The following is a 13,035-nucleotide window of genomic DNA, read 5'->3' as shown; positions in this document are numbered from 1 at the left end:
GCAAAACTCTTATTGGTTGTTGAACAGACAATGTGAAAACAATAGTTTTATTCATTAAGGGATAAATTATTTTGTTTGGCACTTACCAGTTGCTTCTTTGAAAAAGAAGAAATCATCAGTTTAATTCATTAAGAAACCTCTAGAAATTTCACAAGTTTAAAGAGGGTTTAAACCTCAAACACCAAAGATCACATCAGCACACCCTTTAACAACTGTATCTGGGTTCAGAGTGACTCTTAAATTACCACATGAATGAATAAGTTGACCCATCACTTCAACTCCCTTATCTTGGACACACTGCTGAAACAAATTTAACTTCTAATCATGGGGAATTAAATAGTCATGATTTGGTAAGAATCCTGCTCCTATTTGTGTTTCTCCTAGAATAAGTCAATAACGTTTATAACTGAAAACAATCTCTGGGACCCTTGATTCTGCCCTTTTTCCAGCACAAACGGTTCTGCGACTATTGCTCTGCTCTTCTGGAACAAAAGACGTGCTGTTCTGAGGGTAGTAGTTCCACTGCTGAACTTATCGTATCTGTGTGACAGAATGAAGAGCTTTCCTGACATCCTAAAAGCAGAGGGGTCTTCGGCCAATTACATTGATGTGGGCTATATTTTAAGTGTTTATTTATTAGTCTGTCTACCACATTAAGCTCTGAGCAATATGAGTCCCTCTGAAACATCACTGTGTTCTGTTCCCAGCATTTATGTCAACTCGGACATATGTTCAATTCTTTTTTGTTTTTTAAAGGTGGTCATGAAACTCTAAATTTTAGTTAAATCAATATATTCAGGAGTGGTGGGACAGACGCTAAGTGCGTAATTAGATTTTTTGGAGACTCTTCCTTCTTTCCAAATTCTTTGCAAATACCAATAATCCAACTAAATTCCCTCCGTACTCCTTTCAGGTTCCCAGACCCAATTCCAGTGTGTGTGTATGGGAGGGCAGAGTCTTTCCACTCATGACCCCATGCAATTCTTGAACACCAGCAGGTTGTCTGAGAACTAAATTCTGACACTATCTGCCTTGAGGCAGCCCCAGATTCCCCAGGTTAAGGGCTCCATCCTACACAACTGCCCTTTACCCCCTACTCCAGATGCCTGTTGCAAGCCCCAGGCAGTTACCTGTGCTTCTGACCAACTGGCTACAGATTGGAGGTTCCCACAACCTCCCCTTTAGTTTCAATTAATTTGCTACAGCTGTTCACAGAACTCAGGAAAACACTTACGTTTACCAGTTTAATAAAGGATACCATAAAGGATACAAATTAACAGCCAGATGAAGAGAGACATAGGGCAAGTTCCCAAATAAAGGAGCTTCTGTCCTCCTGGAATTTGGGGCATGGCTCAGTGGCTCATGGAAGCATTCTGGTTCCTGAAGCATGAAAGCTCTCTCTAACAGAGAAGCAGGGTGCAAAAGACAGCGAGATTCTCTTCGCATGGGTTTTTGTGAGGGCTTCATCGTATGGCCATGATTGACTAATTCATTGGCCACTGGCTGATTTAGCCTCCAGCCTCCCCACCTTAGTGGGGTCCAAAAGTCTCTCATTAACATAACAAGACACCCATTTCACCTTTAAGGCTCTGGAGTGTTTTTGGGAACTGTGGATAAAGACTAACACACCTGGGAAATATATATTTGGTCATCTGAATGACCAAATATATATTTCTTATAACTCCTTATATCACACCAACACAAGGAGCTCCTAGGATGCTTGGTCTTAACTGATGTTGAAAAAAAGAAAAGGAGACTATCTCAGATAAACCACTGCCATGAATTCTAGCTGCATGAAGAAACCTAAGAGGAAGTTAAAAGGCTTGGAAAAGTTAAATTATTTTCCTTAAAAAACAAAAACAAAAACACAGAGTGCTAATCCACGACAAACCTCAACAATGCATTCAATGTTAACATTCCTACTCATATCTGCAATCTAAATTTAGATTTTGGTTAGCAGTCCTCTGCCTCTCCTCTCTCTGAGTCTCCTAGATAGAGCAAGACTTCTATTTGAAGTTTACTGTGGAAGGAGCTCAGTCCAGTGAAATGGGAGCATTAAAAAAAGCAAAGAAGGAAAGGAGAAGAAAAAAAAAGTACTGACACAGCCTGTTACTAAAAACGGTATGAAAAACTGGAGATCCATTACCCTGTTCTAGATGTCTATTCACTTTAAACATGTCCTCCAGGCAATACTCCACACATTTCACTCACTTGAAATACATAATGCTGTAAGATATGAAATAAGATTGACATAGAGAATAGGAATCAAACAAGAAAATAACTGTCCATAAGATATTTGCCCAGAAACAGGGAGACTCATTTCTTAAGAAGATTAATGTAAGCATGGGGCGATGCCAGTGTAGACTCGACTCTAGTCCAGTGGCTATGGAATGCCACCCTACATTAGAATCCCCTAGAGAGCTTGCTAAAACAGTTAAAATAAGATTGTAATTCAGAAGCTCTGAGATAGGAACAAGAATTTCATTTCTATCAGGCTTCCAAGATAGTGTTAATGCTACTGCTCCAGGGACTGCTCTCTTAGTAGCACCGCTCTGGACTACAGAGATGAAAACAGTAAAACCAAAAGTACATTCACTGAGACTCAAAAGGATGTTCACTAACAATCAAGAAGAAAGAAAGAAACTGCTGAGAAGAGATGAATTTTTTTTTGTAAATGCTGTGTTGCAGATGACATCAAAATATCTTTGTGCACATTACCTGTAAGATAGCAGGAAATAGATGACTGCCACAGGCACAAAGTTAGAATTCATATTTAAAGATAAAGGTTTACAAGTATTATTAATACAGTAGCTAAACTAAAGAGAGGATAAAGACAGTTATGTTGGGGGTTGGGGGAAAGCCATGCACAGACCCTCCAAGAATTTCAATTTCATGGGTTAGGACAATGAAAGACACCAAAGAAGAGAGGAGTAGTTACAATGCTTATAATGGAAAAAGAGGAGCCAGTAGTTGAGTGAGTGATGCAGGCATTTAAAGAATGGAGAGTGTTATTCATTAGTGAGTGGTCTGTGCTGAATGCTTTGGAGAGAATGGGGAGGATGAACACCAAAGAGGGATGCTCCAGAATTGGGCTTATGAGTCACTGATAAACTTAAAAGCATTATATCAGTAGCATGGAACAGAAACCAAACTCCAAGTGGTTAAGAACAAAATGGGAAAAGCAAAAGGGAGGCAGTTAGAGGATTAAAATAGGAGAATGCATTGAACAAATATTAAACTTTGTTATAGAACTAGGATTCAATGACATATATGATGTGTACAATTTTCTTTTTCTTTTCAAAATCTCCATATAGGCTGGGAAATAGACCCTCAAGAGATATCCACATCCTAATCCTTGAAACCTTACAATGTTATTTTACATGGCAAAAAACGGGTCTTTACTTTTGTGATTTATTTAAGGATGTGGACTTGGGGGAAGCAACCTGGATTACCCGGGTAGTGCAGGGTAATTACCCAGTACCTGCTAAATGCAGTCATAGGTATCCTTCTAAGAGGGAGGCAGAAGGAAATTCCACACACTGAAAACAAGAAAACACCACCCCAAGTACAGCAAGCTGCCATGCTGCTGGTTATAAAGGTGATATCCTCTTCCCCAACAAGGAGTGCAAGAAATGCTGTTCCAAAAGCGGGAAAAGGCAAGGAAACAGACTCTTCCCTAGGGCTTCCAGAGGCAGCACGGCCCTACTGACACCTTGATTTCAGCACAATGAACCTGATGTGGGGCTTCTTGAGCCTCCAGAACTGTGAGAAAATAAATCTGTGTGGCTTGAAGCTACCAAGGTTGTCATAACTTGTTACAGCAGCCAAAGGAAACTAATCCATAGGTCAGTACTCAATCCTATCTTGTCAATAAATGTATTCTAATAAGTCAACTTAGACCAAAATATAAGTAAATAAATAATCTCAAGTGATTATGAGATATTTCTCAGTTGAGGGTGGTTATCTTTTGTTACCTTTCTCACACTGAATTTGGTAAGAAACAGATTTGGTGTGTTATAAGAACTTGGAGAACATCACAATTTAAACACTTTGAGAAAGTAGGCAAAAAATATGGATTTTAACTGTTACACTGTCAACTTTTTAAAACAGTTTGGCCAACTTGCTAAAATGGGTTGTCCAGCTAGCAACTAAATCAGAACACATGCCAGAAAGTACAGTCATCAGTATTTCATAATGCAGATGTTAAGAAGAAAATCCCAATCCCTGTAACCATGAAAATCCAGTGAAGAAATCCTAACAGGAAAAAATGATATTTAAGCAAAACAAGGAAATTCCAGAAAATCAGTATTATATAAAAACTGGGAACTTTGTCTAAAAAGTTACTTTGTATTCAATGTCACTCTTTTAAAAATGACTTAGAGCATCTCAAAAAATACCAGCCCAAATAAAAAATGGGCAAAGGACATGAATAAACATTTCTTCCAAGATACACTGATGACCAATAAGCACATGAAAAGATGTCTGACAGCACTAACCATTAGGGAAATGCAAATAAAAAACATTATGAAATACTACTTAACACCCATTAGGATGGTTATTTATCAAAAAAAAAAATTACTGGCAAAGATGTAAGGAAATTGGAACCCTTGTGCATTGCTGGTTGGAGTGTAAAATGGTGCAACTGCTATGCAAAACAGTGTGGCAGTTCCTCAAAAAATCAAACATAGAACTACCATACGATCTAGCAATTCTGCTTCTCAGTATGCACCCAGAAGAACTGAAGCAGGATGTCTGAGTGGGCTCAGTCTGCCATAACAAAATATCATAGATTACATTATGGCTTACATGATGGAAATCTACTTTCTCACAGCTCTGGAGGCTGGAAATCCAGATCAGGGCCCACAGGTTTCTGGGAAGAACTCTCTTCCTGGCTTGCAGACGTCCTGTCCACCTTCTTGCTTTGACCATTCATGGCAGAGTGAGGGCTATCTTTTTACAAAGCCACAGTCCTCTCAGGGAGCCCCATCACAGCTCCACCTTCCTATCCTAATTCACCTTTAGTTGTCTCCTAAAGACCCTATCTCCAAATACAGTCACATTTCAGATTAGGGCTTCAACATATGAATTTGGGGCACATAATTCATCCCACAGCATGAGGACTTAGTCATATATTTGTACACCCATGTTCACAGTGCATAATTCACAAAGCCAAAATATTAAACAACACAAATGTCTATGGGTAGAATTATGGCCAAACAAGATGCGGTGCACATACATTCAACGGAATATTATTCAACCCAAAGAAGGAATGAAAGTCTGACACAGGCTATGATATGGATGAATTTTGAAGACATTATTCTGAGTGCAATCAGTCAAACACAAAAGGACAAATGGTTATGATTCCAGGTATGAGGTACCCAGAGTAGTCAAATTCATAGAGACAAAGCTGAACAGTAGTTCCCAGGGGCTGGAGAGAGGGGTGTTGGGAAGTTATTGCTTAACAGGTTCAGGGTTTCAGTTGAAAATGGTGAAAAAGTTTTGGAGCTGAATGGTGGTGATAGCTACACAGCAGTGTGAATGTACGTAAAGCCACTGAGTGGTACATTTTAAAATGGCTGGAATGGTAAATTTTACATTATGTATATTTCATCACAATTAGAAAACTGACTTACAGTAATTTCAGATTTTGAACTGCTCCACCAAACATCCCTAATGTTGTCCTGTCGAGGAGAATCTCAGACAACATGGAGAATATGACGAGATGGCTCCACAAGTAAGAAAACGTCCCCATTTTATCGATGAATAAATGATGGGTCTTAGCTGACCAGAATTCTCCTGTGTTTGAAATGACTCTACAGCTATTTTGGGGGCCATATCTAGACCTCGTCTCAAAGGAAACCAGGTCACAACCAAGGTTCCCCAGTACCTACACACATGTTGATCATCTTTCTGGTCAGACCATATATTCCTTCTCTGGAAATCTGTAGGAATTCACAGTACTTGTGAAGGTTATTCTTCATAGATACTGCGTTATTCTTCACACTATGGATGCCTTAATTTCTAGTTACAAATCTGTTACCTAATGTAACCTTTTTACATTCCAGTCTATTTTACTCATGGCTAACTGCACAATGTGCAAAGAAATTTTCATCCTCCTTCAACGGGAGTTTTCATAGGATGTATTTATTCAGTCATTCACTGATCTATTCTGGTGATTTGTTGTATTTACATGCTTAATCTGTGACCAAAGTCTGACCGAACAATGAAGCACATCAGGCTTGAAGCCAGAGAGAAGGTAAAAGAATAAACTACTCCCCTACTCACAACACTTCTAACACCAAATATGGATTTTACACCAAGCAATTCCCCAATTCTCTGCAGACACCAACTGGATACCCCACAATTTAATTCGATTCTGATATTAACTGCCCTGAGTTTGCTCAGATCCACAGGTTAAGGGCTCAGTTCCCCAAGAAGGCATCTACTTCAGACACCAGTTGCAAGTCTGGGCCTCCCCTACCTCTGACTGACTGAAATAAATCAGAGGTTCTACATCCCTTTCCTTGGGTTCAGTAATTTGCTAGAATGGCTCACAGAACTCTGGCAAACCACTTTACTTACTATCATTGCTTTATTACAAAGGATACAACTCGGGAAGAGCCAGGTGGAAAAGATACACAGGGCAGGTATACGGGCTGGGCAGCACAGAGCCCCATGCCCTCTCCAGACACGCCACCCTCTGGCATCCCTGTGTGTTCACTCACCCAGAAGCTCTCCTTTTCTTTAGGGCTTTTATGAAGGGTCCATTACATAGGCATGACTGATTAGATCACTGGCCTTTGGTGATTACCTCAATCTCCCCACCCTCTCCCTCTCTTGAGGTGGAGGGTGGGGCTGAAAGTTCCAACCCTCTAATCACAGGCTTGGATCCTCGGGCAGCCAGCCCCCATCCTCCAAGGGTCACCTCATGAGATAAGGCCAAAGGCTTATGAATGACCAAAGGTGCTCTTCTCACCCTTACTACTCAGGAAGTAAGGGTTTTAGAAGATCTGTGCCAGGAACTGTGGACAAGGACCAAATATATATTTCTTGTTATATCATAACATCACAGGAGGCACCTAGAATCCAAATGTCAGCACTCTGCCATTATCCCCGTGACTAATAGTTCTCACGCTAGAGTTCTTCCTGATCAGCATTATTCTGCCTGTCTCTGACAGTGAAAGCACTCGACGAGTGCCTGTCCTCTGTATGTCTGAGTGACACGGAGATAATGATTCTTCCTTCGGTTTTAGTAATTAAGTAGGAGAAAACAAGGCATATAGTTAGAACATGAAGGCATTCAATAAATGACCTATGTATGTATAAAGCATTTAATTGGATATTTTCTGTGTGCAAAATTTAATCTCCCAGCAACCCTATATGAAATTTTTATCCTGCTTTTATGGACAAAGAAACTGCAGCCTGGAGAGGTTAAATACATTATCCTAAGTCACACAGACTGGTTTTATCCCAAATCTGTGGAATTATGTGTTCCCTCTGTCACACCATCCTTTACCCAAGAGCTAACAATTAAGATAACACTGTTCATATCTGATATGCATTAAAACCAAAAAATTCTAAATGTGTTAATATTATTTAAATGGGACAGTAATTTGCATTGTCTTCTACAAAGGATGTTTTAGTTGCATAACAAAAGACTCAGAGTTTTGTGCATTCTCTTTAAGAGTAACCTAAGAAAATACTGAAAGATGTTTGCAAAAATAATAGGCACAAAAATCTTCATCAGAGTTGTCAATAATAATAAAAGATTGGAAAGCAATATGTAATTAGGGAATCAGTTAAATTATAGAATCTAATAGAATATCATGCCATTATAAAAGTCTTATATATTAAACACATCCATATATTAAAATAATAGGTACAGAGTGGGCTTCTGTGTACACAGAAAATAATCTGTAAACATACATTCCAAAAAGTAAGCAGTTATATCTAAGTCAAATGAGATTATGAGTGATCATTTTCTCTTTTGCTTATTTGTATTTTCCAACTTTGCTAAAATTAATATACACCTCTTGTCTACTAAAGCATAATTTTAAATGTTTTTCCTATAAGGATGAGCAATCAGCATTAAATAAAGTAGAAATTGGGAAATTATCATTCTGAAGACATAACTAATACAATTAGAAATATTTGTGGGAAGTTTCTATGATTAATATAATTCTAAAATGGAAATTATGAAAGGACATTTACAAGGAAAGATCAGTGGCATACAATGTGAAAGAAAGCTCAGCAATCTAATGGGATAAATTGATAAGCAGGTGATAGTCACTCAGTCTTCCCTGACTTCCCTTTGAGTTGGCATGGAATGCCATATGTCAGAACAAAGCCCTAAGCAGCGAAGTGGTACAGTATAAATCAGCACTTTCCAAAGGTTTTTGGTGAACACAAGTTCCTCCAGATGAACAGAAGTGATACCAGTCTGCAGTTAAGTAAGTTTTCTAAGTGCTTGGCTTTAAAAAGTTAAATCCATTTCTTTACTGCAGGATTTCTCAGACCCTTTGATATGCTTTACGCACTGTTATCAAAAGACAGATCTAGTATGCAGGCAACATTCCCTGGCTCCCCAGAATTATGTAACATTGTTTTTGTGGCTTCTCTCTCAATAATACTACTCAAGAAAGCACTTTGAAAATGCAGATTTAAGTAACAGGTAAAATAAGCTACATAAGTAAGAAGAAACCTCACCAGAATGAAAATGAAATTATCTCATGAAGTTTACAGAGATTTTAATTTCAGACAAAACTAATATGAGTGAAAAGGCTGTGGTTGGTCAAAACAAAGAGAAAAAAAAGTTAGTGCATGCTGAAACCATCAGGGTTTTTTTTACTAAGGTATCATTGATATTCAATCTTATGAAAGTTTCACATGAGCAACATTGTGGTTCTAATTCACCCATATTATCGAGTACCCCCACACCCCATTGCAGTCACTGTCCATCAGCTTAATAAGAGGCTCCAGTCACTACTTGTGTTCTCTGTATTATAGTGCCTTTCCTGTGACGCCCCCCTACATAATGTGTGTTAATCATAATGCCCCTTAATCCCCTTCACCCTCCCTCCCCATCCACCCTCCCCACCCCCTTCCTTCTGGTAACCGCTGGTCCCTTCTTGGAGTCTGTAAGTCCACTACTTTGTTCCTTCAGTTTTGCTTTGTGCTTATACTCCACAAATGAGTGAAATCATTTGGTACTTGTCTTTCTCCGCCTGGCTTATTTCACTGAGCATAATACCCTCTAGCTCCATCCATGTTGTTGCAAATGGTAGGATTTGTTTCTTTCTTATGGCTGAATAATATTCCATTGTGTATATATACCACCTCTTCTTTATCCATTCTTCTGATGGACACTTAGGTTGCTTCCATATCTTGGCTATTATAAATAGTGCTACGATAAACAGAGTGGGGCATATGTCTTTTTGAATCTGGGATCTTGTTTTCTTTGGGTAAATTCCTTGGAGAGGAATTCCCGGGTCCAATGGTATTTCTATTTTTAGCTTTTGAAGAACCTCTATATTGCTTTCCACAATAGTTGAACTAATTTACATTCCCACCAGCAGTGTAGGAGGGTTTCCCTTTCTCCACATCCTCGCCAGCATTTGTTGTTCCTTGTCTTTTGGATGTTAGCCATCCTACCTGGTGGGAGGTGATATCTCATTGTGGTTTTAATTTGCATTTCCCTGATATTTAGCAATGTGGAGCATCTTTTTATGTGCTTGTTGGCCATCTGAATTTCTTCTTTGGAGAAGTGTCTGTTCATATCGCCTGCCCATTTTTTAATTGGATTATTTGCTTTTTGGGTGTTGAGCCATGTGAGTTCTTAATATATTTTGGATGTCAATCCTTTATCAGATATGTCATTTATGAATATATTCTCCCATACTGTAGGATGCCATTTTGTCCTAATGATGGTGTCCTTTGCTGTACAGAAGCTTTTTAGCTTGATGTAGTCCCATTTGTTCAGTTTTTTATTTTGTTACCCTTTCCCGAGGAGATGCGTTCAGGAAAAAGTTACTCATGTTTATATTCAAGAGATTTTTGCCTATGTTTTCTTCTAAGAGTTTTATGGTTTCATGACTTACATTCAGGCCTTTGATCCATTTCGACTTTACTTTTGTGTATGGGGTTAGACAATAATCCAGTTTCATTCTCTTACATACAGCTGTCCAGTTTTGCCATATTTTGATGTGATGCAGATTATTAAGATAATACTGAGTTAGTTTGGACCTGCAAAGCCAGTGTCCAAGCTGTCCCTGACTAGCCCTTTTCTTATCTTCTAGGCTATCCTTACTCAAATACCAAATACAAAGTAATATAACAAATACTCTTTTGTGTGCCAGTGTCTTGCCTGAGGGTTTCAGCCCCCGGCAAGTTCACTCTGGATTTGGTGAGACTGAAAAATGACAAGGGAACATTGTGGGTTAAAGAGTTTATACCCACCCTTATTTTCTGGGTGGCTAGTCAAGTAGTAGAATCCTGTCCACTTCAGGGCAAGTCTGCACACAGCAAGCCAGTCTCTGCTTGTGAGCCTCTCTGCCTCACACCCCTAGAGCACTGGGAAGAGCTCTTTATAGATACAGTCTATAATAGACCATTGCCCATGTGTGTGCAAGCCCGAGGCTGCAAGCACTGCATGTGTGCAGTGGGCAAGCCAACCAGTGTCAGGGGAGAATCCTGGCCATGGAACTTCCATTTTCTCTACAGACAGGATATCATAATAGGACTCCTACATCTGATTTGGCTGAGACCTCACAGAGACAGGTTTCTACCATCTCTAAATGATATGCAAGTTGTGCAGGGCTTCTGAAAGAGAACAAGAGAGCAGTTTTGTAACCCTTGGCTTAGCAAACATCTCCAGACTTTTAGAAAAGAATAGGTAGGTATATGGTGAGAAAACTTCCTTGCTGAGAAAATTTCTTTAGCAGGAGCTATTGATGGTCTTATGAGCCTAGGGAAATGGGTCTTTAACTTTCCTTAAACCTCATGAACTTTAGAAGGCCACTTGGAGAGCTGGACATGTCCCCTTGGGTTTGGGGACATACAGTAGCATCCCCAGCTAAGTGTCAGGCATCAGGCTAAAAGTGAGTGGCTGTGGTTGGAGCCTCTGCTCGGAGACAGAACAGGCATGACAGCTGCATTTGAGACAGGATGTGCCTTTGTCAGCTCAGGCTGCAATAACAACCCACCATGAACACACCACAAGATGCTGTGATGAAGAGCTAGCAACACAACACCCTAATTACTTCCAAGACTGTGAGCAGAGTATCACCTCACAGTGTAGTGGGGATAAGGCAGTGTCTCCTACCCTAGCTGACATTAAACTCACCTGGAGGAAATGTAGGCACTACCCCAGAGTCTCATTCCATTCACCTGAAGTGAGTTCCAGGGACCCCCACCCCTTTTCTTAGTTCCTCAGTTATATATTATTTCATCATAAAACAAAAGGTATGTGATTTATAACTCAGAAGCAAATCTGTATCATAGGAAAGCTTTTAAAAAGTAATGGTGATTTACTGTCTCAAAGATACACAGTCTTTCTTCTCACCTGAATAGTCCTACTCAAAGATTCTTAAAGAAGAGAAACACATTCCTTCAGTACAGATCTGGTTTTTGTTAGTACTTATGAGACAGGGACGGTGGGTGTAGTCAGAGTAGGGTGAGGGCCTTCGGAGGGAAAAGCAGGGTGGAATATTTACAGTCAGAGCAATGTAACAATGGGCAAAGAAATCCCCATTGAAACTCTGTTAAGCATTATACAAAGTCAAGGTCACACTAATTCTCTCTAGGGAAAGATACCAGACTAGGAATATAGACATCTTCAGTGAGATCAGTTAAAGGTCAAAAGGCCAGGAGCAACTTGGCCTGGAGTGTTTGAGTGTACCGCAAGGGTATCTCACCATAACCTGTGGCTTCACTGTAAAGAGCCCTAGCAGACAGACAAAAGCCCAGCCAACCTCCAGGGCAGGGCAGATAATGCAAGTCCACACCCCTAAGGTTTTTTTTCATATTCTTGAAAAATCCTCAACTGCCTATAAAACCCCCTGGACAACACACCACCATGGGCTCTCCTGTCCCCTCCTGGCGTGAGCCAGGAGCTCTTTCCTCTCACTTTATTTCTAAATAAAAGCCTCTCCCTGGCTTTCCTACCTTGGGTGTTTGTGAAGCTCATTCTTCAACTTCGCAAACAAGAACCCCGGCATCACTTACTTCAAAAAGCTACAATTTTTGGGGGGCGGGAGCCAAGATGGCGGCGTGAGTAGAGCAGTGGAAATCTCCTCCCAAAAACACATAGAGCTATGAAAATATAACAAAGAAAAATCTTCCTAAAATAGAGACCACAGGACACAGGACAACATCCAGACCACATCCACACCTGCAAGAACCCAGCGCCTTGTGAAGGGGGTAAGATACAAGCCCCGGCCCGGCGGGACCCGAGCGCCCCTCCCCCCGGCTCCCGGCGGGTGGAGAGAAACCGGAGCGGTTTTTTTTTTTTTTTTTTTTTTTGGCGAGCGCTTTTTGGAAACCTTAGAGGGACGGGCCCCCGTTGCTGGGGAGGCAGGGTGGCGGGACCGGTGAGGAGGTGCCTGGGAACGGCGCCGGAGGACAAAGAATATCCCGCGTTTCTCCCTGAGAGACCTGGGGGCGGGTGCCTGAGACCGGTGCCTGAGGACGGAGGAGGTCGCGCGTTTTTCCCCTTTTTTTTTTTTTTTCTCTTTTGGGCGAGCGCTTTTTGGAAGCCTTGAAGGGACGGGGACCCCAGTGCTAGGGAGGCACGGTGGCAGGACTGGTGAGCGGGTGGCTGGGACCGGCGCCTGAGGACAAAGAATATCCCCCGTTTTTCCCTGCGGGACCGGTGGGCGGGTGCCTGAGACTGGCACTTGAGGACAGAGGAAATCGCGCGTTTTTCCCCTTTTTTTTTCTCTTTTATGCGAGTGCTTTTTGGAAGCCTAAAAGGGACAGGGACCCCGGTGCTAGGGAGGCAGGGCGGCGGGACTGGTGAGCGGGTGCCTGGGACCGGCA

Source organism: Manis javanica, chromosome 3 (assembly GCF_040802235.1).
Source record: "Manis javanica isolate MJ-LG chromosome 3, MJ_LKY, whole genome shotgun sequence".
NCBI classification, from domain to species: Eukaryota; Metazoa; Chordata; class Mammalia; order Pholidota; family Manidae; genus Manis; species Manis javanica.
The sequence above is the reverse complement of the archived record's forward strand: the minus strand, read 5'-3'. Positions refer to the sequence as shown.